Raw genomic sequence first — 27,016 nt, 5'->3', positions numbered from 1 at the left:
ATCAGGGGAGGGGGGCGGTGGAGGCCCAATATATGTTGTCATATCTCTTGATGGATGGTCGGCCAGACTCTTCCCCGGAAACATTCACCAGATGTTTGGAAGTGGTATCTGGATGGCTCAGGCAGAGTCGCCTGAAACTCAGCCCCTCTAAGACAGGCCCTGTGGCTGGGTAGGAAGCAGGATCATCAAGCACATTTACTCACCCTGGATTAGGTGCAGCTTATGGCTGTGCCTACCGCCAGGTACTTGGGGGTGATCTTTCATGCCTCCCTCTATGGAGGCTCAGGTCACAAGAGTAACCCAAATGGCGTTTTGCCATCTGCACCGAGGCGCCCAACCTGTCCCCAGACCACTTAGCCACTGTGATCCATGCAATGGTCACTTACCGATCAGAAATAAATAGGCCTTGACCAAAAGCTTCTTCTGGTGTTACTGAGGAACATAAGCACCAAAAAGCACATAAGAGCTTGCCATCATCAAGAATGAATACAAGAAACATAAATGTTGCTTTCTCTTCAGAGCCAAACACTAGATAAGCAAGGACACAGGTACTGATTTCACTAGTGAGAAGAAAACTCAAGTCTTCCTAAGAAAGTTTAAGATATGTGAGCTGACAGTTGCCTTCTGCAACATCCTGAAGTTCTCTAAATCAGAAGCCTGGAATGAAAATATGTGGAAAACTTCCCTGAATGAGTTATTCATTGACCTCTATGCAAGATGAGACCTGCAAACTGAACATAAAATGTTCAACAAAAGAAAAAAAACATGACTGACCACCCTTCATTTGAGTCTTGAAGAGAAGCCACAAGCATGACTTTCCACTTGTGTTGATGGGTGCTTCAACTGTGACGAAGGAGGATTCACACAAAGATATCTAACAGCCAAAGATCCAAGTGTCTTGCTGCAGGTATCTTTGATTGTATCTAGTACTCCTTGTGCACCACAGTGCAGAGTTCAATTGCACCTAGATATGCCAGCTTTTCATCTCAATATTTTGTAATGACTTTGGCATTGCATAATTTTTTTTCCAATTCTGTTTTGGACCACAGTGTTATCACATCACAAGGACAGTGCTGATACGTCAGCAATCCATTGCTTAGTGAGGCTGTCTCTTTTCTATGCTGTACTATAGAAATTCTTTATAGGCATTTGGAATCCATTACCAAAATTCCATTTTGGTTCCATATACTGATTCTGTGTTATTAAAAAACAGACACTTCACACACAGCTATGCTTTGAGAAAATGGGTAGGACTCAAAGTCAGTTTGTTTGTATATTTATACAAGAGATGGGCATCAACTTTGCCCAATAGTTTTTCACAGCTGTCAGGGTAGACAGTAGTAGTGTTTTAATACTGTGGTAAAATTGCTTTAAATACTTCTGCCTTGTCTAAAAATCCCTTCAGACACCGATCCTGTGCTTACCTGACACAGAAAGGAACTCTTTCTAAAGACAAAGTGGTGAAGCTTAGTATAGGCTCCATGTCAGGCTGGCTATGGTCCAAAGGCTGTCCCCAGCAGCTAAAGTTCTCTCCAGTCCTTGAAAGGGGAATCTTTCTCCTCAGCCTTTCAGCAGAATTTTATCCTGCTAGTACAGTTAGTTCACTCTCTTCCAGCAGTCAGGCCAGGCCACCCCAACTCTGATTCTAGCTCCTTGTTCTGGATCTATTTACATTCTACAATACTGATAACAACACTACAGCACAGAACAGGCCTCTGTTGTTTCATGTGGCGGTTCCCAGAATCTTGGTGCTTTGTTCCAGTTTGCAAATTTCAGTTTTGCCCTTTACCAGCAGAGGATTGGTTCTCATATCTCATAACCAGACTTGTGAAAGGTTCCACTCAACACAGGTTTTCCTGCAGGTGATATCTTAAGCCAGCCTTTCTCAACTTTTTTACCATTGAGAAACCCCTGAAACATTCTTCAGGCTTCAAAAACTCCAGGATCATGCAGAATATGGTTGGGAAGCATAGCTGTGTACATGTCCACCCAGGGCCCCTCACCACCCCCCCTAGGCCCATCATTGCCCAATGGGGGAGAGGTTGAAATGACCACATATGGTCTTATCACAATATTTTTAAAAATTCAAAAATATATAACAATTAATTAACTTCTACCCATTCAGGAAACCTTCAGGCCTGCCAAGAAACCCTGTTTGAAGCTCTCCCAGCCCCACTTATCGCACAGGTATCTGTTGTGAGAAGAGGAAGAGAAGGATGGTGTGCACCCAAGAGTGCTCAAAGAACTCTCTGGGGAATTTATGGAACCCTAGTCCATCATCTCTAGGAAAGCTTGGAGATATGGAGAGGTGCCAGAACACTCGAGGAAAGTAAATGTTATCCCAATCTTCAAAAAAGGGAGGAGAGATGACTTGCAAAACTACAGGCCAGTGAGTCTGACCTCAATTGCAGGAAAGATAATGGAGCAGATTTTAAAGGGGCCATCTGCAATCATCTGGAGAATAATGTATTGATCTGAGGAACACAGCACAGATTTGTCTCCAACAGGTCCTGCCAGTCCAACCTTATTAGACAGGCTTATTAGATTGTAGAAACTCAGTGGATGTTGTTTACCTTGATTTCAATTAGGCTTTTGACAAGGTTTCCCATGGTATTCTTTTGTGTAAACTGGAGGACTGTAGATTGAATTTTCAAATGGTTAGGTGGATAGGGAAACTGCACCCAAAGAGTGGTTGTAAATGGTATTTTCTTCAGAGTGGAAGGAGGTGAGCAGTGGAATGCCACAGGGTTCAATACTGAGTCTGGTACTTTTCAACATTTTTATCAATCATCTGGACAAGGGAGTAGAGGGACTCCTCATTTAATTTGTGGATTATACCAAAAATACGCTGGGGAAGAGGGCAAATGAGAACGAGATGCAATTCAATAAGGAGAATTGTAGAGGTTTACATCTAGGTCGAAAAATGAGAAGAATGCATACGGGATGGGAGATACATTCTGGATAGCAGTGTGTATGAATGTGATCTTGGGGTATTTGTGAACTTTAAGCTAAACATCAGCAGACAGTGTGATGCAGTGGTAAAGAAGGCAAATGTTGTCTTGGGCTGTATCAACAGAGGCATCACATCAAAATCACAAGATGTCATAGTCCCATTGTATACGACACTGGTCAGACCACACCTGGAGTACTGTGTGCAGTTCTGGAGGCCTCACTTCCAAATTGATAGGGTTCAGATAAGAGCAACAAAAATGATCCTGGGCCTGGGGACCAAGCCCTATGAGCAAAGGCTGAGGGACTTGGGAATATTCAGCCTGGAGAAGAGGAGGTTGAGAGGGGACATGATTGCTTTCTTTAAGTATTTGAAAGGTTGTCACTTACAGGAAAGCAAAGAAAGGTTCCCGTTGACAGCAGAGAATATGATCCGCAGTAATGGGTTTCAACTATGTGCAGAATGATATCGACTAGACATTATAGTGAAAGTACTTCTGCAGTAGAATTGACTGCCTAAAAACGTGGTGAGCTCCCCCTCACTTACAGTTTTCAAGCAGTGGCTGGACAGATCCTTATCCTGTATGCTTCAGGGTGATCCTGCAATGAGCAGGGCAACTAGATGACTTGTATTGCCCCTTCCAACTCTATGATTCATTTGAAACCGCTTTAAGACTCCTTCAGGTGGTGAAAAGTAGAGTATAAAAATCAACACTTCTTCATATTTTACAAGGACAATAACCCTTCTATCACAGAGAGCAAATCCTAGTCACTACATTTATGGGGTACAGATTCACCATATCCAGTTATGTTAGAGAATGGAAATAGTCTTATTCCCACATAATGAGGGCTGTCTTTTTTACATTCTTTTCAAAGCACCTATATTTTACAGCTCCCTCTATGTTTCTTCTATTATTTTTCAAACCTCCCAGAAAGGCAGTATATAAACTTGGTAAATAAATAAAAAGTCATTCTGCACTCCAGTGAAGGCTGATTTGCCCAGTGCAAGGATGCCAAGACTGCTATTTTTGATATATTACTCCAAAACAATCTCATACCCTGTTTATGCATGATGTGATTTGGGTTAGCAGAAAGAGAAAATCTCTGATTATCCAGGGATTTTTTTTCACATTTTAATGACACTTCCAACTTTGGACACAGTAAAAACGACACTTAGAGCAATCATTAATGGGCCATGTAATTGAGAATTAGAAGGACCAGCACATATTTTTCCTTCCTCCACTTGAAAAATACAACTCTTCATGTAAGGTTCAAGAACCACAGATATACACTATTTGTAAAAAATTTGCCCCTAATTTCTGGGATTTGTCATATTTTACGCTTTGTGCTAAAGAATATATCAGCACACAAGTTTCACATGTACTTCAGCACAGTGAATGATGTGGCCTGTGTGTAAGGTCTGGTTTTCCAAGCTACACACAAATGGAACCAAGAAATGATTAGGTTCTCATTTACATGCACATACCACTGTGCACTTAGCAGGGAAGACTTTCAAATTAAATATATACAGATGAAATTGCCATGGGGGAGTCAGCATGCCATGCATTCAGCAATGTAACTTACAAAAAACGTTCATAATCACATAAAGAATGTGTAAGTCTTCAAAATATTATCTGGCAACTTTCCAATCTCAGCAATTTTGCTGTACCATATAAAGGACTAGGTTTAAGGCCCTCTGTAGCCCAAATACAGTGGGCGCTAGCAGACAGGTGGCTGGGTGCGGGAGGGCTTCACGGCTCCTGATTGGCCCCTTCGAGTTTTATCCCGGACTCACCCCACCCCTATCTCCTCCCACATTGCTCTTACCACTTTACCAGCTTTCCGCAGGGCCTGCAAGACGGAGCTCTTCCACCAGGTTTTTGGTTGAGGCCAGGGTCAGCGAATGAGTACCAGCATTCCCCCCCCCCTGGACCTAGTAAGTTAGATCTCCTCCCCACCCTCCCTGCCCCTCTGATAGCAGGGGATAGGAATAATGAGAGCTTCCGCCATGTTGGGATTGTTTTTAAAGTCTTTTAATGGGTATTTTAATGGGGACAAGACTATTGTGACCCGCCATGAGCCTACGGGGAGTGGCAGGAAATAAATCTAATTAATAATAATAATAATAATAATAATTTATTACTACCACTCCTGTGGAGTGGTTTACAGATGGCACTTAATTGTAAACATTGGTTACTTTATCGCTCAGATATGTCAAAATAACAATTTCCTGGTTGCAATGTGTTTATAAAAACCCTATTATACACATGCACACCATTCACAGTGCTAATGTGCATTTGAATCTTATACTCTAAATTTGATGCTTTGCCCATGTGCCTCTGAGGAGCTCACCCACACCATAATTATTATGCACCATAATAAATGACAGCCACTGCCACCATTCTTGTCCATTAAGGAATAACATAATTTAAAGACAAGTATAGCTTGTGACCTGCGTAGCTTAAGAACAGCCCATCCCCATAAGAACATACAAAAACATTATGATCATCTTCAGGGCGCTGCTTCAGATGCTCTCATCATCTGAGAGGTAAACGAAGAATTAACCTTTGGGGTCATATCAACAAATCTTTCTAATTCCTTCCCCATGGACAAATGCAATCATTTGCTCTCCATTAACAGATAAGACTTTTCAGTTTCATCTGATGTTCCCTTACTGACTGACTCTCCTGACTGTTTTAATTGCTGGTTATCATATATGTACTATTTTTAAAGTTAATCTATATTGTCTTTTTATGTATTCATTGCTTTGATGGCCATCATGTAAATGTTATAAAATAAATACATATACATTTTGGACCAGAAAGGGAGAATACACTTGCTTTCAAAACTACTACAGCACCCAAATGTTAACTAAACTACAAGTATACAAACTTCAAGTAGGAAACCAGGAGCTACTCAAATACATCTCTGTATACACAAACAGCAAATAATTATTCAGGTGACATTTTTCTAGCTTTGTGTTCTTTAATTTGGCAACCAGAGGGTAAAATCTTGGTCAGTTCTGTACAGTTCTAACTGCCAACCTTGGCCTGCATCAGACTGATGAAGGATTTGTACATGTCTGTTTTGTGCTTCATTCCTGAAACCACTGTCGCTGTTGTTGTTCTGAGATGACTACAATGGGAGCACATAGCCAGTAGAATCAGCATTCTATGGCATACCTGGAGACACACCTAGAAAGGCACCTGCAGATTTCACATCTGCCTTTCAATATCAGGTCTACAGCAGACAAATTATAGGTAGTCAACAGTATCTGATTAAATGACTGCCATCCCAACCTTAAGTAGTATGGCCATTTATTAGTAAAAATAAGTTTTCTCTCAGCCGGATTCTTATATGCTCCACATTCACAAACTACATTTTGTAACAATGTCAGCAAATCTTTAAGTATGCCTGTGCACATCTGCAAAATGCAGATGAGTTTGGAGTGTCCGCAACCTCATGAAACAATAGTTTTGTGAATATTTTAATTTATCTATATCGTCAACAGTTAGCTTTACATTTAGTGCATGTAAAGGATGTAATAAAGAAGTGTCTATTATTGAATTATCTAGTATCCTTTCTAGCACCTCAAAGACCTTTTGTTCAACCTAATAGGACCTCATTTTGCTTGGTAAATTCATTTTCTACTCATTATAATTTCCAGCATCAGTAATTACTAGCTAGCCACTATCTTTGGGAACTTTGCCCAAATGCCACAGTTCACCACAAAGAACAAGACTAAAGAGCTAGTTCTGCATTTATGCTAAGTGTAAAACATTCATAGAAATAGAAGTAATCTAATACAGCAAAGCCCCCAAAAATATTGACTTCAAATGGGACTGTTTTGTATCAAGGTAAATGGAGATTACCTGTGTGGTCAGTAAAACCTATAAGGCTCAGATTTCCAGAGAGCCCAATAAAATAAAATAAAAATTTCCCTACATCCTAGAGTAGCAGTGCCCAACCTTTTTCGGGTTGAGGACCGCCTCCGGGGTTCAGGGAGAGCTGCTGGCCCGGTCGTGCACATGCGCGTTTTCGCCAGCAGGGGGTGCTAACGCGCATGCGCAGCAGCTCCACGCAGGCGCGTTTGCGTCCGCTGGCATGCCGGAGGCCGCGCCTGCTTCTTCCCCCCACTTTCACAGCAAGAAGCTAGCCGGACTGCAAGGGAAGCGGCTGCTTTGGCGGCCGCTTCGCTCAGGGCCTGGCAAGCCTCTCACAGCGGGGTGAGGGGAAGAGGCAGGCGCAGTTGCTGGTGGCCCGGTACCAGAAAGCAGATTTCTACCCCCACCCCCCAATGAAACAGTGAGGAAAAGATTATCCAAAGATTATCAAACTGGTATCTTTCATTATCATCATTCACATATTCTGCATGAGTTGCAGGAAGTGGGGTGGCCTTGTAGAATTATAGAATTTCTCCCCTCAATTACTTGATGAACAGAGAAACCAGGATCAGACTCCCTGAATGTGATGACAATTTATTTCAATTATTTATGACAATTCATCACAATGTGCAGTAATGGTACTTGTAGCATAGTGAAGTCTCTGTAATAAGAACCCTCAGTAGAGCACTCCCCACCACTCCTCTTACATCAGACATTATGGTTAATATTTTATGCCTGCTTACTGTAACAGCAAGACACATTACTACATTTATACACACATGGCTATGAATTTATACTTCCATTCTGAACTTTTGGTCAAGGCCTGATATACTCCTTCTAGTAACTCAGTTAATCCAAAAAACTTTTTGATTTCTATATCCAGAGGCTGCAAAGCTGGCGATTTTTTTCTTTATGAATTTGATTCACTTGTTTCCTTTATTCTAAACACAGAAGTAAATTCTGCTGTTTTCATTATTACCAAGCAATGTGTATAGGACTGAAGTATAAGTAATCAAGTACTTGAATGCTTTAAACTGTTTACAGAATCATGACTATAACATTTTATCTTACAGTACTTAGTTTATTTCATTCAGAGACTGGTAAACCCTTTTGGGAAATGACAAACTAAGTATGTTTTAAAATCTGAAAAATTAGCAGGATGTTTCAATACAGCGCTGCCTTTATTGTATACTAATAAGTTCAGTTTCTGGAACATATAATTTATTATAAAGTTTTTTAGGCAAGCACATTTTAATGACATTCTTTTAAAGCTCTCAATAACTCCTGATATTCTCTTCTTAAAACACATACTACATGGCTAATTACAATTGTGTTAGTTCATGAGAATGCATTATCAATTACTCTGATTTTATACTGTATCTACTATTGTAGCACAGAATATTCTCAGAAACAGAGATTTATCTAGTTTATACAGTGAGTTCAATTAATCCTTTAAATTGATCAGTAATTAATTTTGAATATGAAATAACAGCACTCTGGCATTTCACAACACACAACTAAGTTTTTGACTGACAACCAGAAAAAAAAATTGTACAGGACCTTAACAGAAGGGCATCATTAAGCTGAAGAAATTATTCAAAAGCGATGATAGTTCTGGCAGCTAGCCAAAATTTGTGGTTACTACTAACCAGACCCAAAGCCAGAAATGTGGATGGGAGGGGGGGGGAGTAGTGTGTGCTCAGCTCATCATTATTTTAGTTTATTTATTTACACTTTCCCAATTTTATAACTACTGAGTTATCTGTATTGTTTCCCTGTTTTATGTAAACCCCCTTGTGCATCAGGGGAGGGCAATATATAAATATAATAACAAATAAAATAAATACTCAAATACGACTAGGATTACAAAAATTAGAAAAGTGCATAAAACTATCAGACATGCTATGGCATGCAATATAAGACACAGCTCCCATTTTGTAGAACGGCCTTTCTCTCCTTGCTCAGTTCTCTTCAAGCTCCCACATTTTTGTCACTTTGAAAACTATGTAAAACAGAATGGTTCAAGAGGGCATTTTTATAATGGTAATAGGGTTATATGATAATGGAGCGGAACAGGACATATTACATATTATCTGTTTGCTGTATAAATTATCCTGCCCTTACTTCTTTGCTTTCTCCCTTTGTAATACCATGTTCTGCACTGTTTGACTTATTTTCACTTTCTCAAATTGCTGTAATGCTAGTCTTATTGTCTTACTGTATTGTTAGATGTCTCATCTAACTGATTGCACTGACTTACACTAGGGTTCTCAAAGTGGGCTATATGCCCCCCCCCAGTGCCGTGGAAGGATCCAGGGAGACAGTGAGGAATTTGGGGCAGTAGGGGGGCGCAGTCTGATTCCTCTTGATGCGGCTGCATTTTCCTAGTGAAAGATGTTCCAAGGAGGCTTGAAACTGCCTGTATCTGGGAAGTAGAGACTCTGGACTTTCTTGGTGGTCTCCTATCTCACTGCTGACCAGGGCCAACTCTGCTTAGTTTCCTGAAGAAAACAACAGCTTCAGAAGGTGAATTGGATGGGATCATGTTCCTGCTGAGCTCCTTCCCATTCTCAGACTCTGTCCTTCCCAGGCCCCTCCCAAGATCTCCAGGAATTTCTTTTCATCCAGGTTTGGCAACCCTTACCCAAAAGTCTCCATCTTTGGGAGGCTGGAAAAGCCTTCTCCTGCTAGTTCCTGGCCAGGGATGTTTCCACTGCTTGCCCCTCCCCCCTCTCTCCCACACACACACACACACTTCTGTCTTTTTTCCCAATGAGAATCCAAAGTGGCCTTTAAGAAAGACTTTTACAAAGAACTTCTATATTTTTTCCAGACTAAAATATGGCACCTGCACAGCAACCAAAACATTATAAGCAATATAGTGTCTTGAATTTGCTGTAGACCTAACACCAGGAAAGAGGTATGTGTTTGGGGGGGAGACAGAGCTAGAGATATGGCCTGGGAGCCCAAAAAATTAGGGAACCACGGACTTACAGCGTAATCCAGTTTGAGTCTCAGTGAGAAAGGCAGACTATATAAATAAATTAAATAAATAAATAAATACAATGCTTAGGATCAGGCTGTGAGTAGGATTCTTTTCTAAGTGAACATACATAGGGTCAGGAAACAGTAGCCTAATCCTTGAGCCACCAATTGATAAGAGATCCCTTCCCAGCAATTATGCATCTTCAGAGAAAACACCCCAACTGTCCTGTGTGAACAAGATTCCTGTGAAGTAGAATACATCAGCAAAAGGAGATTTCTGCTCACTTACCCGTGGGACTAAATTCCTTATTATTAGTTTTTTATGTCAAAAATAATTTTCCAAGCAATAACAGTTCTTTAGGACAATTGTGGAACACTGTCATGTTCTGTCTTTCTCTTGGCTTTCTTTTGAGTATGCTACGACACCACATTTACCCCTTCATTCCTTAATCTCTCTCTCTCTGTGCTGTACTTAAACATAATTTCACTCCTCCCCGCTCCACACACAGGCTTTTAAAATCAGGACACTTTAGCCATGTTAACTGCTAATTCTGTTCTAGCCAACTGTATAGACAGTTCCGCCTTGGAAGATTTATGACAGGATTCACACCTTTTTAGCTCAACTCTTTCTGCTTTTACATAGAGAATTTACCATTAAAAGACATATGACAGATTTCACACCAACACCTTGTGCTGATTGGAAGGGCATGACAAATGACTGAGCAGGCCCAGGTACTTTTTTGCACCATGGCTACAGGTCTGCCACCAACCCTGCTCGTCTCTAAGAGCCATGAAGCCTTTCATCCCAAACACCGTATGACAAGAAGGCTGGCTGTTCTCCAGGCACTTCTGAAGTGAAGTCCAGTGAAGATAAAGGAAAGCCTTCAGACTTCTCCTGAGCAGTACAGGGCTTCAGAGGCACACTGAAGCAATCTCCTACACTGCTTTCCAGCTGCTTCCAAACTCCTTTCTGAGCATATCTGCCCTTCAAGTAAATAAAAAGAAAGATGCAGGCTCATCCTGAACCTAAACTAGCATTTGGAAAAGACAAACTGCCTTCTGAATGCCTCCAAAGTCTTGAACCACCTACTGGTCCTGGAGAAATGGAGAGGGGCAGAAATACCTTGCCTCACACTTGAAGTAATTCAGAAACAGTGAGACTCCTCACTGCTTTGAGCACCTTGAAATCCCAGTCCAAGATCAGAGGAAGCCCCCCCCCTCCAAACCTCACCAGATTCAAAGAAGTGCTCACCATTCCCTTTTCTGCTGTCTAGAACATACAACTTTAGATAACTGCTTGTATCATTTGTTCCGCAATAATACTTGTTCTGGGGCGGCATTCTGATTCTAACAGACATATAATTCCTCTGAATGTAATTGAACTTACTCTAAAATGGGCCATGGGCTCAGGATTTAAGTACATGTGTTTCAGATTAAGGTACTAAACAGCTTGAATAGGAAGCTGGCAGCTTTAATTAGCTCATTTGTACCAGACATAAATGTTTTACAGAACTTGAAAATTATATTTGTTAGTAATATAAAGAGCAGATGATTGTGGACATAGTTAACCAAATATTTGAGAAACACAATGTTTAAAATCTTTTGAATATAGCTTTAACAACAGAAACCCTATGAGATGTCCCCATTTTCTGCCCCTCCTTGAACTGTTTAAAGGACTATTATCATATATCGGTTTTCTGTACCATTTGGCTGTTAAAAATAGTTCAAATGTACCCGATATTTTAAGTTAAATTTAATTTTAAGTTAAATGTCCTACTATCAGAATACAGTGAATACTAGGAATACTATAGGCAGTAAGATTAATCAATTTACATACCTGTGGTTTCTCAAGTTCCCAAGCCTAGTCATGTGTACACTCTCTTCATTTTCTCAGAGAGAGAGAGAGAAAGAGAGAGAGAAAATAACTTCTGCCAGTACTTGGCATCCACACTGCCATCTATAGTCAAATAGAAGAAATTAGATATCTATTAATCTCCTAGTAGCTGTCACATACAAACTCAAGTCCAGAGTGCATTAGAGTCTCAAGCATTCCCATCAATAATACATAAGCAGAGACGTCCATGATTTCTTTTTAGTAACAACCAGCAAAAGTGAACAGTGTATTACATCTTGGACTATGTGAAGTCAGCCATACTTGATGTCTGGGAGTTTAATGCTTCTCAGACTGACTATTGTGACTTAACATGAGCACATGGTCCATTTGGTATGAGAAACTAAAATGCCACCATCACTGTAAGCGTCCATTTAAATGACATGGCTATTCTAGGAATGCACTTCCATATATTTAAATAAAGACTCTATGCCTTTTGGAAACTAGCAAACCAGTTCTATAAACAATGTTGGAAGGGAAAAGTGCTAGTGCCTATTATTTGGCTGTTATACAAGTTTCTGCATATATTAATTTTATAGAGATACCTTCTTTGCTAGAATTAGCGTGCTTCTGCAGTCAGTTTAAAATGCTAACAACGACAAACAACAATTAAACAGCTATGTCCATCCTTCAGTCAGAATAACACTACTTTATTAGCCTTGAAAGCTCACGTGCCACTAGTAAGAAAAGTAAAATACCTTTTCTTGTACCTATGGCAGCTGCCATCAAAACTACTGCTAACCATACAAGTTAAAAGAGGTGCATTTCACCCCAAATCCCAGACTGAACAGGAGCAATTTCATCCAAACACCAGATCACAGTGCTTCATTGTGCCTTGCACCAGCACAGAGGAATGCCTAAGTCTCCTCCTCCCTGGAAACTGCTAGTCAAAAAAGATTGTATTTCGCACATGGTAATCGCCCGAGCCAGTACAAAAACCGCCAAGCTACTTGTCAAGAGGCACACATGTCATTTGTACTCTGGTCCCCTCTCTCTACTCTTCGTAGCCCAGTTCCCCAAGTAAAACATGACAGTATAATAATAAGCAGACCTAGCAAGGGAAAAAGCAGTGTGTGCAATTTCTACCATACAAACGCGGACAGCTGTAGGTTAGTTACGTGCCTATGCATTCTCAGACTGCCACTGGAAGCAAAACAACCGATTCTTCCTCCCACCCCCTCCCCGAATCATCAGTCACTCTCGCAGCCCTCCCATCCAGCAGAAGCCAAGCAGTAAGTTGTTCTAAAGCTACATATCGTCTCTGGGAAAGAGAGACCCACGCCCCGTCCATCCCGTCCCACCATCCATCGGCTCAGGCTGCGCGAGTCCGGCTTGTCGCCGGGCTCTTTTGCTCCCCCCCCCCCTATCACCACGCGCGGCTGCAGCCACCAGGGGCTGACAATGCGGTGGAAACGGGTGTTGCCCACCTGCGCACATGGGCTCCTCTCGCGCGCGCGGCGGCTCGCGCTGTGTCTCTCAGCCTCTCGGTGCCGCAGGATGAAGCGGCGGCGGCGGCTGCTCCTTGCAGTTCGGGGCTTCCCCCTCCCCTCGCTCGGTCCGCTCCAAGCAGCCAGGGGGAGCCTCACACTGCGGGTGCCGCTCCTTCGCCGCTTGGGATTCCTAAGGAGGGAGGCAGGCAGCTCTTCTCCCTCGCAGTTCACAAACTGCTGCTGCTGCTGCTGTTCCCAGCTTGGGCGCGCGCTCTTTCCGAGACACGTTTCTCCCGCCGGCTCCCCTTGCCGAAGTCCCACCGCATCTACAGCCGGTGCCCTCCCCTCTTGCCTTCTCCTCCCCCTCCTCTTGCTTTTTATCACATGGCCAAGTCTCTCCAGGCCCCTCTGGCGCCGCTTGGTGAGTGCAGCTCTCTCGCCAGCCTGCCTACACGCAAGCCAGTCCGCCCCCTCCGCCCGCCTGCACCACAACCTGACTGAGCCACACAGACAGACACAGGAGTACAGAGTCAGTCACCTGACTCCGTTGCTTTCCCCCGCCGCCCCCTTCCTTTTCCTTCCCTCCCCGACCACGCTCGCCTGAGACGCTCAGGCCAGCCCACCTGTCTGCGCCCCCTCCCTGCTAGTCAGCCAGCCAGCCAGCCAACCACCCACCCTGCTCTCCCTGCCAGCTAACCACCCACCCACACAGCCTTGCAGACCGAGAAGCGGGCGGCGGAGGCGCACACACATACGCGCGCACGGCACGCGGAACCCGTTTCCCTGGCTCGGCGCGCGCTACTGCACGCGGGCACACGCAGCAAGCCGCACTCTCGCTCGCCTCCCCAAAAGGGCTCGATAAACTTCGACTGCCCCTCCTGGGAAAGCGGGGAGGCAAAAAGCCGCAGCAATTTGACCCGGGCGGTTGCCGTCACCCGCCGCCTTTGCTGTGGCATCAAGCCGCTGTGCAGCGGAGGTAAACAGATTGAGATTGGATTTGAAGCAGTTTTGCCTCAAATCAAAATTATGTGAAAGTGCAACGCAAATCTCTTCCAACTCACGTAAACCCCTTTACTTAAAAATAATAAGTTCTTCTAACTCTGTGAGACCCACTTCAAAGGGACCGTGTTTAGAATCGGGATTTCAGTCCTGGAAGTACCCTGGAGGCACTGGAACTGGCATACCACTCTAGACGTATTTACTTCGGAGTGTATCCCGGTTATTAGAGTGTATTTCAAGTTACTGTATTTTGATTGATTTAAACCAAAGGCTTTCTGCAAAATTGCACTAAAAGTAATGTTACAACTGCATGTGCAGCTCTTTAAACTTGCCGTTTTAGGAATGGTTGCTCGAAAGGAAGCCCTCAAATGTCACACCCGGCCTGACCCAGTGCATATGTTCTCGGAGGCAGGAACCACGGGAATCATATGCTAACTAACAAAAAACTGCACAGACTTGCATAATTTCTTAGACAGGGTACTGCCTGAAATGAAGCAACTGGCATGGGGATGCCAGGTTTTATATTTACTACAGCAAGCAAAAGAGATTCCTTTATGTGTCGTCAAGGCAGTACCCCTGCTTTGGCAGGGGTTATGGCAAAGTTATGAATGAATGACCTCCCAAATGGCCTCCCAAATGGCCCTTCTCAGGTCTTTTGCACTGCAGGCCCTGGATTCCTTTACTGGGTCAATACATCATGCTGGGTCTTCTTTCCTGCTACTTTCAACTTTTCCTAGTTGTATTTTCTCTTAATATAAGGTTGACAGAGCCCCCTTATGCCACAGATGGTGATAGGACTGGGAAACTAGATTGGAGGACAGAGCCTTGGGCAACAGGGTTCTCAGCAGGTACAATGTCACAGAGTCCACCCTCCAAGACATCCATTTTCTCCAGGGGAACTGAATTCTGTAGTCTGGAGATATGCTGTGATACCAGAATTAGATGAGCTGTGATTCCAGAATTTGGGTTTTAGAACCAACCAGAAATCTAAAAACAGAATTCAAGGAAACAATTAACATAACACATTACATAATGTAAAAAGTATCTAGTAGAATTCTAGTTTCAGCAAGCAATACGCAGTAAAATTACTTGAATTATTAGGGTCTATGGTCTATACACAGTGATATAACCCACAGTCCCTAATAATTTATTCAAGTAACTGTGAAACATTTAGTAGTATGACGCTATTCCCTGCATAGAAAAGCCATTTTAAATAATTCAGTTTTGCATAGTTTGCAGAAAGCTTCCAGCACATTTCAGAACTGTTGTTTTAGCACAGTCGACAATAAATGTTTAGATATAACTTACAACTAACAAAGAAATCCATATATTTAACTTTTCATAGCCTAAAAACAGGCAAGCTCATTTGCCTGGCTTCATCAGATAAAGACTGAACATTAACACAAAGAAATGACAGCATTGTCGGTATCCTGATTTTAGTCATGTATTACATCTTTAAACCCCTCCCCCCGCTCCAGAGGAGCGGGAGGAATAAAAGACTAAGGGCATGTGGGGAGGAGTTAGCCGCGAAGCGGCTCCTGATTGGGCCCCCCGAGTGTCCATCCAAGGCCAAGCAGCCAATGGGGAGCCGCGCTAAGCGCAGCTCCCCATTGGCTGCTTGCCCGAGCCTCGCTTGCCCTGGCTGGGGAGTCACCAGACAGACAGAAGACGCTGCCTGCCCGGTGAGTCCTCCAGCTACCCTCCTCCCACTAGGGAAAGGAGCAAGGACGCCGCGTCGAAGACGAAGACGCGGCGTCCCTGCTTCTTTTCCACCGCCGCCATTTTCCGGCTTCTGCCAGACCCGGGCACTCCTCCGCGGCAGCGGAGGAGCGGCCGGTCCCGGCAGAAGCTTCCCCCGCCCACCGCCGCCTTTCTCCGGCTTCTGCCGGACCGGGCGCTCCTCCGCCGCAGCGGAGGAGCGCCCGGGCCCGGCAGAAGCTTCCCCCGCCCACCGCCGCCTTTCTTCGGCTTCTGCTGGACCAGGCGCTCCTCCGCCACAGCGGAGGAGCGCCCGGGCCCGGCAGAAGCTTCCCCCGCCCACCGCCGCCTTTCTTCGGCTTCTGCCGGTGGGGGGGGCGGGCTGCGCAGCCTTCTCCCGCCTGCCCTAGCGCCCATTTTATTCCCCTTTAAAATGGGCTTATCTGCTAGTATTGTAATATAATCCACATTTAAAAGATTCATAGGATTCATAAAACAGATTTTCCATTGACATTGTTTTATCACGTTAGATTCCACTCCAAAGCAAAAGCCACAGTACACAATGTATTTTAACTTCAGTTATATTGCTATCTACATATCTGCCTGATATAACCACCACCATGGTGTCGTTACAGTGTTGGACTAGGTTCTGGGAGGACCAGGGCAGAGTCTGCACTTACTTTCTGTATTCCATTAATTCTGTTGAATTCAGATCGCTTTTAACTCGATTCTTCCTCTCCCCCCCCCCATTGAAACAGGAAAGTCTTCTGCACATAGTTAGGGTAGTTCAGAAAAGGGGGGCAAGCCTCTTTCTTTCGTTTCTTGAAGGGGGGGGAGAGGATCGAAAAAGGCAGAGGAGGGAGGAAAAATCCAGGACAAACAGAAGTTGAGAGAAATTAGGGGCTTCTCCTATAAGGCAAGCGTGTCACATGACGAGGTGGAGCCTATCAGAGTTTCTCTACCACAGATCTTTCTTTCCCAATCCGGATATTGAGGATTAAAAGCACTCTAAGATATCGCACAATAAAGGTAGGGTCACTCCAGATCAGTCCTTGTTGCTACAGAAGGAAAATTTAAATCGCCCAAAATCCAAATGGAAATCGCATTCTGTGTAGAGGGCAGGGACTGAATCGAACTGGGATTGGAATAAAAGCTCCATGCAGTTTACACCCAGGTTCAGATTTCCACTCTGCAATCAAAGCTTGCTGGGTGACCTTGGGCCAGTCACACAGCCTAACCCACCTCACAGGGTTGTTGTTTTGCATGATAACATGTAGAGGAGAGTCACGTAAGTCACCTGGGGAGAAGGGTGGAGTATAAATAAAATAAATAATATAAAATAAATATCATTAGCTACCAAACTGGGTTTCAGACTCAATGTTTGGTTTAAAAATCCATCTCCTTTAGGGAATTTATTCATAGCAATTTCATTAGCAGAAAAGCCATACCTCACAGTAAATCTATTGGATGTGTTCCTATAGTACTCTGAATAATAATATAGACAAAATAACAAAGTATAAAATGCAAACATTTCTACTTCAGTATTTCAATATTTATTTGGGGACAAAATATTCAAATTAAGACTTCATAGAACCAGAAACTCTTCAAATCAAATCTTTCAAACACTTCATCAGTGATAATGTTTGTAATACACTAGAAAAGTAGAAGGGACAGATTATATGTTTAAATAAAATTGTTGCTGTACACAGAGAAAAATGTTCTAGTGCTTCTGGGTTTGATGCACACTTGGTAATTTTTCAGCACTCAAAGTTTTATTTTAAAACAAACCAGTTCCGCTAAGCAAAAGATGGTAGAATACTTAGTTCCAGATACTCACTGAATTACTGCATGGTACTCATCAGGAACAAAAATGTTCACTCTGTACTCTAAATAAAAGCAGAACAAATTAAGTATTTGTAACAAATAATAGAAAGTGAAAGAGTCCGTCTACTCTTATACAACAGATATTTTAATGGATAAAAGAAATTAAAGTATTATGGTAGTTCATAGGTCAGTAAGAGCCATCAAGCTTTTACTGTCTTGTTATTTTGGTATGAGGGATATTGTTTCATTAGAATAAGAATAACCAAAACAAAAAGATTGGCATGTCAAGTATATGTGTTCCCTATATATGCAAACGCACAGTCTCTCACACACAAGCCTTTGTGTTACTGGGCTTTAAATAAAAAGATTGCTAATAACCATTTGGTCAGTATTCTTGATTTTTTTTCCTCATTTGAATAGAACTTGTCCAACAGTTCAGTGACTGGAGTTTTCAGTCTTCCTAATATAACACTATAGCTTAGAGGCTTCACTTTTGCATTCACTTAGTTTTAACAAATTTTAGACAAACATTTTTCCTACTAGTCTTAAGAACAGTTAACACATCAGGACTTAATTTTCATATTTTTGTGAAACGTTGGCTTGTTCTCAGGATGATGCTAGTTATGGAATACAGACTCATGGATTACCTGAAACTTACTCCACAGCAGCAACATTTGGATGAAAAACATAAGGGTCCTCCTTTGGATGTTGTTAAAAAGTAGCACAATAAAATCAGAGTCCAGTAGCACCTTCAAGACCAACAAAGATTTATTCAAGGCGTGAGCTTTCGAGTGCAAGCACTCTTCGTCAGACTAAGAATTGACCATCATAACAGTAGGAATATATAAGCAAAAGTTAATCCTGTTACATTATAGTAAACTGTGTCACAGCATCCACACACAGCCACATGATAATTCCCTGCCAAACCAGCCAATCAGACCCCTCAAACCCATTTGTAGTTCACAAAGACATATCAGAAATAAACTGTCACAGAAGTAAAACACACCTCACACCCTACTATTTACTGCCAGCCCCATCTGTCTCCATACCAGTGTGAAACTTTCTTACAAGTAGAAGCTAAGCTGGCCGCTGTCTTGTCCTGGGACCAGAAAGTAGAATTAAAAATTACATTATATATTACTAACAGTCACATAATCCCAATTAAAATAAATTGTGAGGAATGTGGATACACAAGTTACTTAAGGTTAGCATGCACAGTGAGATAAAAAACCTTTGTCCTTCTTGAGTCCAGTGTATGTTAAAGGCCCATTTCGCACAGGTTTAATGTAGCAGGAGTGTGGCAAATTGTAATCGCTATTAAAATGCAGTTATGCACAAGGTCGTACACAATCTGCCACACTCCTGAAAACGATCAGCAAAAAGCGCTTCGTTGTAGCGCTTAAAGGGAAATCCCAAAAAGTGGATTCACCCTCCGAAAAGCGCTACACTCTTGCAAGCAATCTGCAACACTAGCGAAAAAGACCTGTGCGTTAACATTGTTGCGGTTTCAACAAAGTCCCTCCCCCTGGCTCTTTCCTCTGAACTTCCGGCGAAGCGATCGCCATTTTTTTTTCTCGGAGCGAGTGGAGAGCAACGAACCGGCGAGCCTTCATTCACCCAGCGAGGCTTCTCCGGCTACAGTCCCTCCACAGACCTGCTTTAAAGCTCCCCTAAGTCACCAAGCACAATATTTGCAAGAACCCTTTGCAAGTTCCCTTTATTTTCGGCCAAAAATCACGCCCGTGCACGGGGGGGGGGTTCTTTTCACTTGGGGGACGATGAAACGGCAGCTCACACGCCAGCTGCCAGCTATATGCGTCTCTACGTTTGGAGGAAGCAAGGAAGCAAGGAATCAAGGCATATTCGTTGCAACGTGTGTTTTTCTTTTGTTAAAAAACATGTTCTTAAAGGCAAGGAGGCTTTTTCGGAGCATGGTAACAACCGCCCATTGGCTGCTCGTTTGATTGATGGCCAGGGGCGGGACAAAGCACGGCAAATATCGCTTCCTTTCTAGCGATTTTTTGCAAGACCGGAAACCTGTGGGAAACGATTGAAACGCAACTGGATTCCACTACAAAGGCAGGTAGGCATTACGCTGAAAACTACTATTTTAAATTGCGTTTTTTCTTTCCGTGATCAATTTGCCACATTGATCCTGGTGCGGAATGGGCCCCAGTATTGAGTGTTGTAATAACTTGCATTTCTGCAATCTCCCTTTCTAACCTGTTCTTGAAGTTTCTTTGTAATAAAACAGCTACTTTCAGGTCCCCTATCGAATGTCCTGGAAGGTTGAAGTATTCACCTATAGGTTTTTCAATCTTGTGGCTTTTGATGTGAGATTTTAATTTACAACATTCATCATCAAACCAGGGATTTAGGATTCTTCTTTGGGTTGTTTTCTGTGAGTTTGATTGGAGGTTAAGTAGCTGATGAATGCAAGTGATTATATTATTGTAATTTTTTATAACGTCAGAAGGATTATCATTGATGTTAGGTATGGAGTTAAATGCTGTTAGAGTACTGGCAGTAAATAGATGTTTGACCTTTTCAGCAGTGCTTTGTGACCATGAAATCCTACATAGGGTACCTTGGACATTTTCAGAGCCCATAACTGGTGGGCATGACCTTAGGGGAGAGGTCGCCTTGATGGTCAATATCAGTGGAAGGTGATTGCTATCAGTGCGGTCTCCAATACAAAATACCTCTAACTGGTCTTTCAAAGCAGGGGGAAACAATATACAGTCAATCACACTGCTACCTCTCCCAGAGGCAAATCTGAATTCCCCAGGCCAATAAGAGCAGCATGGCCAGTGCACAGCATGCTTGACTGACTTTCCCTACCCTCGGTTAGTGAACAGTAGGTAGCGTGGAGCATGCATGGGCAGCCACCCGCAGCCCCCCAGCTTACCTCCTGGCTCTTCTTCCTCCTCAGGTCAAGTGCTGGGAAGCAGCATGGAGGTGGAGGAGGAGCAGGGGGCAGGGAAGAGCATATGGTTGGCCCTCAGTCAGGACTGCCATCACCCTATTGCGGGCATGTCCACCAGTGATGGTCAATCTGAGACTCATCATATCATTGGAAGGATGGTAAGCTTTACTGTATAAAGACTGAAGAACTGACAGCACAGGGAAAAGCTGAGTTTACATAGCCACACTTACTTGGGCAGTACGCTTCAGTGAACAATATAGGACTTTCTTCGGAGTAAATGTGCATAACATTACATTGCCAGTGTCTTTTCAGGTTTGGTTCTCTATATACCTGCTTTACTAGGGAAGGGAATGGATTTAACTAGTAATGAAATTCTAAACATAGTTGCTTGGAAGTGTTACTGAAATCCACCCACACACCTATCTTCCCGGTTTGTACTGAGGATAGGATTAATACCGAGAGATATTTACCTGCACCCTTCCTTGTTTGACTTACCAAAGCATTCTCAGAAGGATATAAAATTTGGTAACTATGGTCACCCAAAAATATTGTGTCAGCTGGTACTATCCATCTATTAGGCTTGAGGCATTATTATGTTTCAACTTTAATTAATCGGAACTGTCACCCAAATGAACTTTCAAATGTGAAATAATTTGGTAGGTATAATTAAATTGTAATGTGGAAAATAAAAACATTTTGCATTTTTGTGTAGATGTTAATCACTCATCAAAGGAGCTTTCTTGTCCGATGTTTGTATATTTTAGATTCTGGATCAAAGAATCTTTCACATGAGAGGATGCAAAAAACATTTGGGGCATAAATACAAAAGATTCTGGGTTTTAGCCACTGTGTCACACTGTGTTGGACTGGATGGGCCATTGGCCTGACCTAATGTGGCTTCTCTTATGTTCTTAAATTTGTTACATTATAGATTCAAGTGGATAGTCATGTTGGTCTGAAATAGCTCAACAAAACTGGAGTCCAGTAGCACCTTTAAGACTAACAAAGATTTATTCAAGGTGTGAGCTTTCATGTGCATGCACACTTCCTCAGACAATGGAACAGGAATCATAAAGGTACAGATATAAGGAGAAAGTAAATTAGTAGCCAATTAGTAAAAAGCATCATAAGTCTGAATATGCAGTATGATAATTCTTTACTAGAAAATTAATTACTTCTTTTCACAACTTGGAAAATGTCTGCCATTAATCACTAACTTTACATTTTTATTGCTCCAATGTTTTTATGTATGTCAATTGAACCCAAAGGACTGATTTGCTTTTCTAGCAAAGAATTATCATACTGCATATTTAGACTTATGATGCTGTTTACTAATTTGCTATTAATTTACTTTCTCCTTATATCTGTACCTTTATTATCCCTATTCCATTGTCTGAGGAAGTGTGCAAGCATATGAAAGCTTGCACCTTGAATAAATCTTTGTTGGTCTTAAAGGTGCCATTGGACTCAAACTTTGTTTTGTAATAGTCAGTAGTAACAAAGTGCAGATCTTACAACCTATTGATTTCAAAGCGACATTGGTGATCAAGTTTCACTAGAATGTATGTTTGGTCAAAGGTTATATATAGCTATTTTGGCATTCTAGACAGGGGATTTGATGTATTCAGATATTTGTTTCACCCAATTCCCCTCCGTAATATATTCCCCATCCTTCATGGCTTTTTTCCATGCAGGTTCCATGACCTACAGCACAATCTTTTCAGTGGTCGGCGTGGAGGAGCTTTCTCCCCTTCTCAACTGCCAAAAAGCCGGTTGGATCCAACCCAAGTTATGTTTCAGACAAAGCTGTGAGCAGCAAACAGTGCAGTGCTATGGAAAAGCTACACCCTTTTAAGGTGTAACTCTTTCTCGGATTGCACTCCAAATGACCAATACCAAGCAAGGCAAAACCATCCACCCCACCCTTGCACGTCCTATAAAATCCAAGCCATCATGTTTCTGCCACAAAAACAGAAAAATTCTCAAGGAATATATACTCCCATTAATTCATTTGAGTGACCTAAACTATAAGCTGCTGAGGAAAGGTATAAAGTGGCAAACTGTGGGCAGAGGTGTATGACTCCATGGAAAGCTGTGGAAAAGTTCTGCATGAGAAAGGTGGACATGCCCTGGTTGTTCTCATTTCCACAGAGAGGAGAGGATCATCACAAAAGAAGCCAAATCCCTGATGAGCTTTTGCATACTTAAGTAAGAGCTCTCTATAAACATCTGCAGGTGGGAGGAGGATCTTAACCGTTCTTACTCCGGAGTGAGTATATGGACAGTCTTATTAAGTAAGAGTTCTTTTGAACACGTGCCAGAATCCACTTTGCACTGATTATCAATAGTTAAGCATCCCTTTTCTGCAGACCTCACAAAATGTTGGTTGTTGCTAATCCTCATTCATGTTTGATTCTGATGGGACAGTTTTACAGTCCTACTCTGCCAGGACTAAAACTAGTGTAACTTAGTGACAAGTGGAAAGCAAACCAACATAATGAAACAGAAAGTCAAGCTAATTGAGCGGTACTAATGGCAACACACCACAACATCCCTACAACTGTGCTGTTAATATCAGTCATGCTATCATGCCAGTGATGCCTCCACAGCTTCCCATAAATGGAAAGCCTCAATCAACAGGCAACAGTGGGAATGATGTTACATCATCGGATACAGGTACAGGCATGCTCCCAGGAACAGAGAACAGCACCTTGCCCTATGATTGGCGGGCCTGCCATAGCCTAGCAGTCAGCAGACTTGAATTCTGACACTGCCTAAAGAAAGGTTTGTGCTTTGCTGTGGTGTCACTCAGGCCCATTCCGCACAAGGACCAATGTTGCCAATTGGTTCCTGAAAGCGGAAACGCTATTTTAAATAGTGCAATTCGGCGTTATGCATACCTGCCTTTGTAGTGGAATCCAGTAGCGTTTCAATCGTTTCCCACAGGTTTCCGGTCTCGCAAGAATCGCTATCCAGGAAGCGATTTTTTCTGTGCTTTGTCCCGCCCCTGGCTGTCAATCAAACGAACAGCCAATGGGCGGCTGTTATCATGCTCCCAAAAAGCCCCTTTCCCTTTAAGGACAGGGTTTTAAAAAAAAAGAAAAACACACATTGCAACGAGTATGCCTTGATTCCTCCTAACCTTGAGACCCATCTAGCTGGCATGTGAGCTGGCGAGTCATCATTATCACGCTCCCCTGAGTGAAAAAAAATCCCCCCCCCCATGCATGGGTGCGATTTTCATTCGAAAATAAAGGGAACTTGCAAACAGGGCTGTGTTGTGCTTGGTGACTTAGGGGAGCTTTAAAGCAGCTCTGTGGAGGGACTGTAGCCGGAGAAGCCTCGCTGGGTGAATGAAGGCTCGCTGGTTCGTTGCTTTCTGCTCGCTCCGAGAAAAAAAAATGGCAATCACTTCACCGGAAGTTCGGAGGAGAGAGCCAGGGAGAGGGACTTGGCTGGAGCCGCAACAATGGAAATGCACAGGTCTTTTTCGCTACAGTTGCAGATTGTTTGCAAGAGTGTAGTGCTTTTCGGAGGGTGAATCCACTTTTCTGGATTTCCCTTTAAGTGCTACAACGAATCGCTTTTTGCGGATCTGTTTCAGGAGTGTGGCAGATTGTGTGCGACGTCGTGCATAACTGCAAATTAGTAGCGTTTACAATTTGGAAGCCTTTTGCAACATTGAAGTCGTGTGGAATGGACCTCAGTAATTCTGATTGTGCTAGTAGACTATATAGCATGTTTGTAGTGAATGTGTGAGAGGATTTAGTTTTTAAGAAGGGAGCTTTACAGAGAAAAGATATTCATATATCATGAAGATTGCACAAACTATTTGGTAGTTGAATTGGGGAGGGTGATGCACTGGGAAACAGGAGAGCAGACTTCCTTCCCAAAGTGATATAAATCTGGTCCCCTTCAGGGTAATGTTCACTTTTTAGGGTCCTCAACAAAATAATTACTTTGGCTGTACAAAAGAAAAGAAAAATCCAGATAAGAACCCAGCCTGGAGAACTGATATCTTTCCACATAGATCAAGATTTGTTCTGCCAGCACTGTGCAGCAATGTGTTAGCGAACCATCTCTTTCTTGAAGGAAAAAACATGTGCAGTTGCCCTCAACACTGCATTGTGCAGTAGGCTAATGCTGCAATGAGTGCATCAGTTTCTGGAAGGACATAGGAACAGAATGAGTGCATATCACAGAATACTGGCAGTCCCCCTATGGTGCTCACCCACTGAAGAACTCGTATGGGCCCCTGTAGAGAAATATGTTTTAATTTGGAGGTTTTGGCTGTACGAAACTTTCACCTTTTGTTTCAAAAGTTTTTTTCCTTTCTGTACAGGAATGGAGAAGTCAATTTCACTTCAGTCTCACCCAGCAATGTTTTATAAATGTTCCCTGGCCTATGAAAATGGTGTCAGTTGACACGTCTGGCTAGAAGCTGAGGTCTAGGTACAGACAGAGGCAGAGTAGACAGAAGGTCTAAGATGCTGGAGCATAGGTTACCGGAGATTCCAGGAAAGGCTGGATGGGCAAAGACAGATAATGAAACCCTTTGGCAAGAAGGAAAAGCCCTCTCTAGCTCACTCCATCTAGGCAGTAGGAGCTCTGGCAACTGAACTCCTGATGAAGGCTGCCGTGGTAAACTGGTTGCCTGAACAAAGTATTGGGACTTTTGGACTTGGCTGGATCCTGAATCCCTCCAGACAAACAGAGCTGCAGAGTAAAGCATGCAGTTATTACTTACTTTTTGGATGAGGTGCAGATCCAGACTCACAGTGCTTTGAGTTTTAAAAGAGAGACAATCATCTGCTTCAGTCTCTACTGGGCAGAGACTCAGACAAGTGGTGATTAGGCAGACTAGCTCAAGCAGCTAGTGCGCAGACATCTTGGAGAGCAGGATGGACCAGTGTTTACGAGTCATTGGGGCTGTTTCACCACAGTCCCACAAATATATATTTTTATTTACTCACTACTTTATCATTAGAGCTGTTATCCCTAAGTAAGTAACTGTTCTCCCTGAGCCCCCGGGGAGGGCGGTATATAAATATAATAAATAAATAAGTAAGTAAGTAAGTAAATAAGTAAGTAAAGGATTGTACTCTGTTCTGCCGTTTACAGTTCCACTCAATTCCCCCCCACACAAACACTTTTCACTAGGGCCGTTTATGCACTGGAGGTTTTATGCTGGGCTGCAGTTTGGAGTTTTACTCATGGCAGGTTGCCTCACCTCTTCCTGCACCCACATGGGGGAGCATTTGGCTTGGTGCACCTCATCCACCCCCGATTTGTGCTCCTACACGGAAGCTGGGGCAGTGAAGTTTCCAGTGCGTAAATGGTCTAGCAGCAACACAGTTTTGACCTACAGGGGCACAAGTGGAGGAGGAGGAGGAGGAGGATGGCACATATAGTCTAGCCATGAGATCTGAGGATTGACTGAGAGCCAGGCAAGAGATAGTTAAGAGGTGGTTTGCCATTGCCTGCTTCTGTGTCCTGAACCCTAGTGTTTATAGGAGGAACTCTATCCAAATCTTTGGAGGTGTCCCATCCAAATACTTGTCAGGGTTGGCCCTGCTTAGCTTCTGAGATCTTATTCCTGCTCCTCATATGCAGGTGAAGCAAAAAATAATTCTAAATAATTCTGATATAGTTATACGTTATTTTATTTGAAAATAAATTTGTATCATGCTCTAAAAATTAGCAGAACAGGTTTTTTAAATATATATATATGTGCGTGTGTGTATGTATGTGTATGTTTATGTGTATATGTATATATATGTGTGTGTGTGTGTATATATGTATATATATATGTGTGTGTGTGTGTGTGTGTGTGTGTACACACATAGTTGGAGAAGAGCTCCCACCCTCCTTACCCCTTAAGCCTCTTTGAGATTTTAAAAGGCCATCTGGAATTTTCATAATTTTGTGATTCTCTCTTGTGTTCCTTTCATTTGTAAAAGGAATAGCCAGCTGATCGGTTTTCTGATTCAGAACATTTTATTCTTTATTTTATTAACAGATTTTCCTATGCAGTGAAAAGCTATTCAACCAGTATCATCTCATCCTATAGAAGCTGAGTTTGAAAAATAGACTGCAGTTACTCGGATGCAAAACATACTTAAAGCACGATGTACAAGAAACAAATAATTAAAAATAAAAGTGTCAGACACACTGAAAATAGAAAATAAAATTTGAAAAGCAAAAATATGCCACATAATCCCTTAAATGGAGAACAGACTGATCAGCCACCTTCACCTCTCAAACCATTAAAAGCTAACAAAAACAATTAGCACAATGTCTCAGACCTATTTGCAAGGCATGTGAGCTGTCTGTTGCCAAACTGAATGAATATGGAGATTTGGTCATCCTGATCACTGTTACCAAACTGTTGAAATTGGACTACTGAAGGTATTCACTACAACAGGGGTAG

The 27,016-nt window shown here is 42.6% G+C and overlaps 2 long non-coding RNA genes across 5 annotated transcripts in view; one reads left to right on the top strand and one right to left on the bottom strand.

Moving 5' to 3' along the window:
- LOC143839994 (uncharacterized) overlaps positions 1-13,675 on the bottom strand; it is a 203,564-nt gene extending 189,889 nt beyond the window's left edge. For all 4 annotated transcript variants that reach the window (XR_013231961.1, XR_013231960.1, XR_013231959.1 and 1 more), the window contains exons 1-2: positions 13,137-13,675; positions 11,656-11,775 (exon numbers count right to left, since the gene is read on the bottom strand). This is a non-coding gene — a long non-coding RNA (uncharacterized LOC143839994). The remainder of the gene's footprint in view (positions 1-11,655; positions 11,776-13,136) is intronic.
- Positions 1-26,708, top strand: part of LOC143839993 (uncharacterized) — a 60,237-nt gene extending 33,529 nt beyond the window's left edge. Inside the window, exon 4 of the long non-coding RNA XR_013231957.1 lies at positions 26,606-26,708. This is a non-coding gene — a long non-coding RNA (uncharacterized LOC143839993). The remainder of the gene's footprint in view (positions 1-26,605) is intronic.
- The last annotated feature ends 308 nt before the right edge of the window (positions 26,709-27,016 follow it).

Source organism: Paroedura picta, chromosome 6 (genome assembly GCF_049243985.1).
Source record: "Paroedura picta isolate Pp20150507F chromosome 6, Ppicta_v3.0, whole genome shotgun sequence".
In the NCBI taxonomy this organism is placed as follows: Eukaryota; Metazoa; Chordata; class Lepidosauria; order Squamata; family Gekkonidae; genus Paroedura; species Paroedura picta.
Note: the sequence above shows the minus strand (reverse complement) of the source record. Positions and strands in the feature narration are given on the sequence as shown.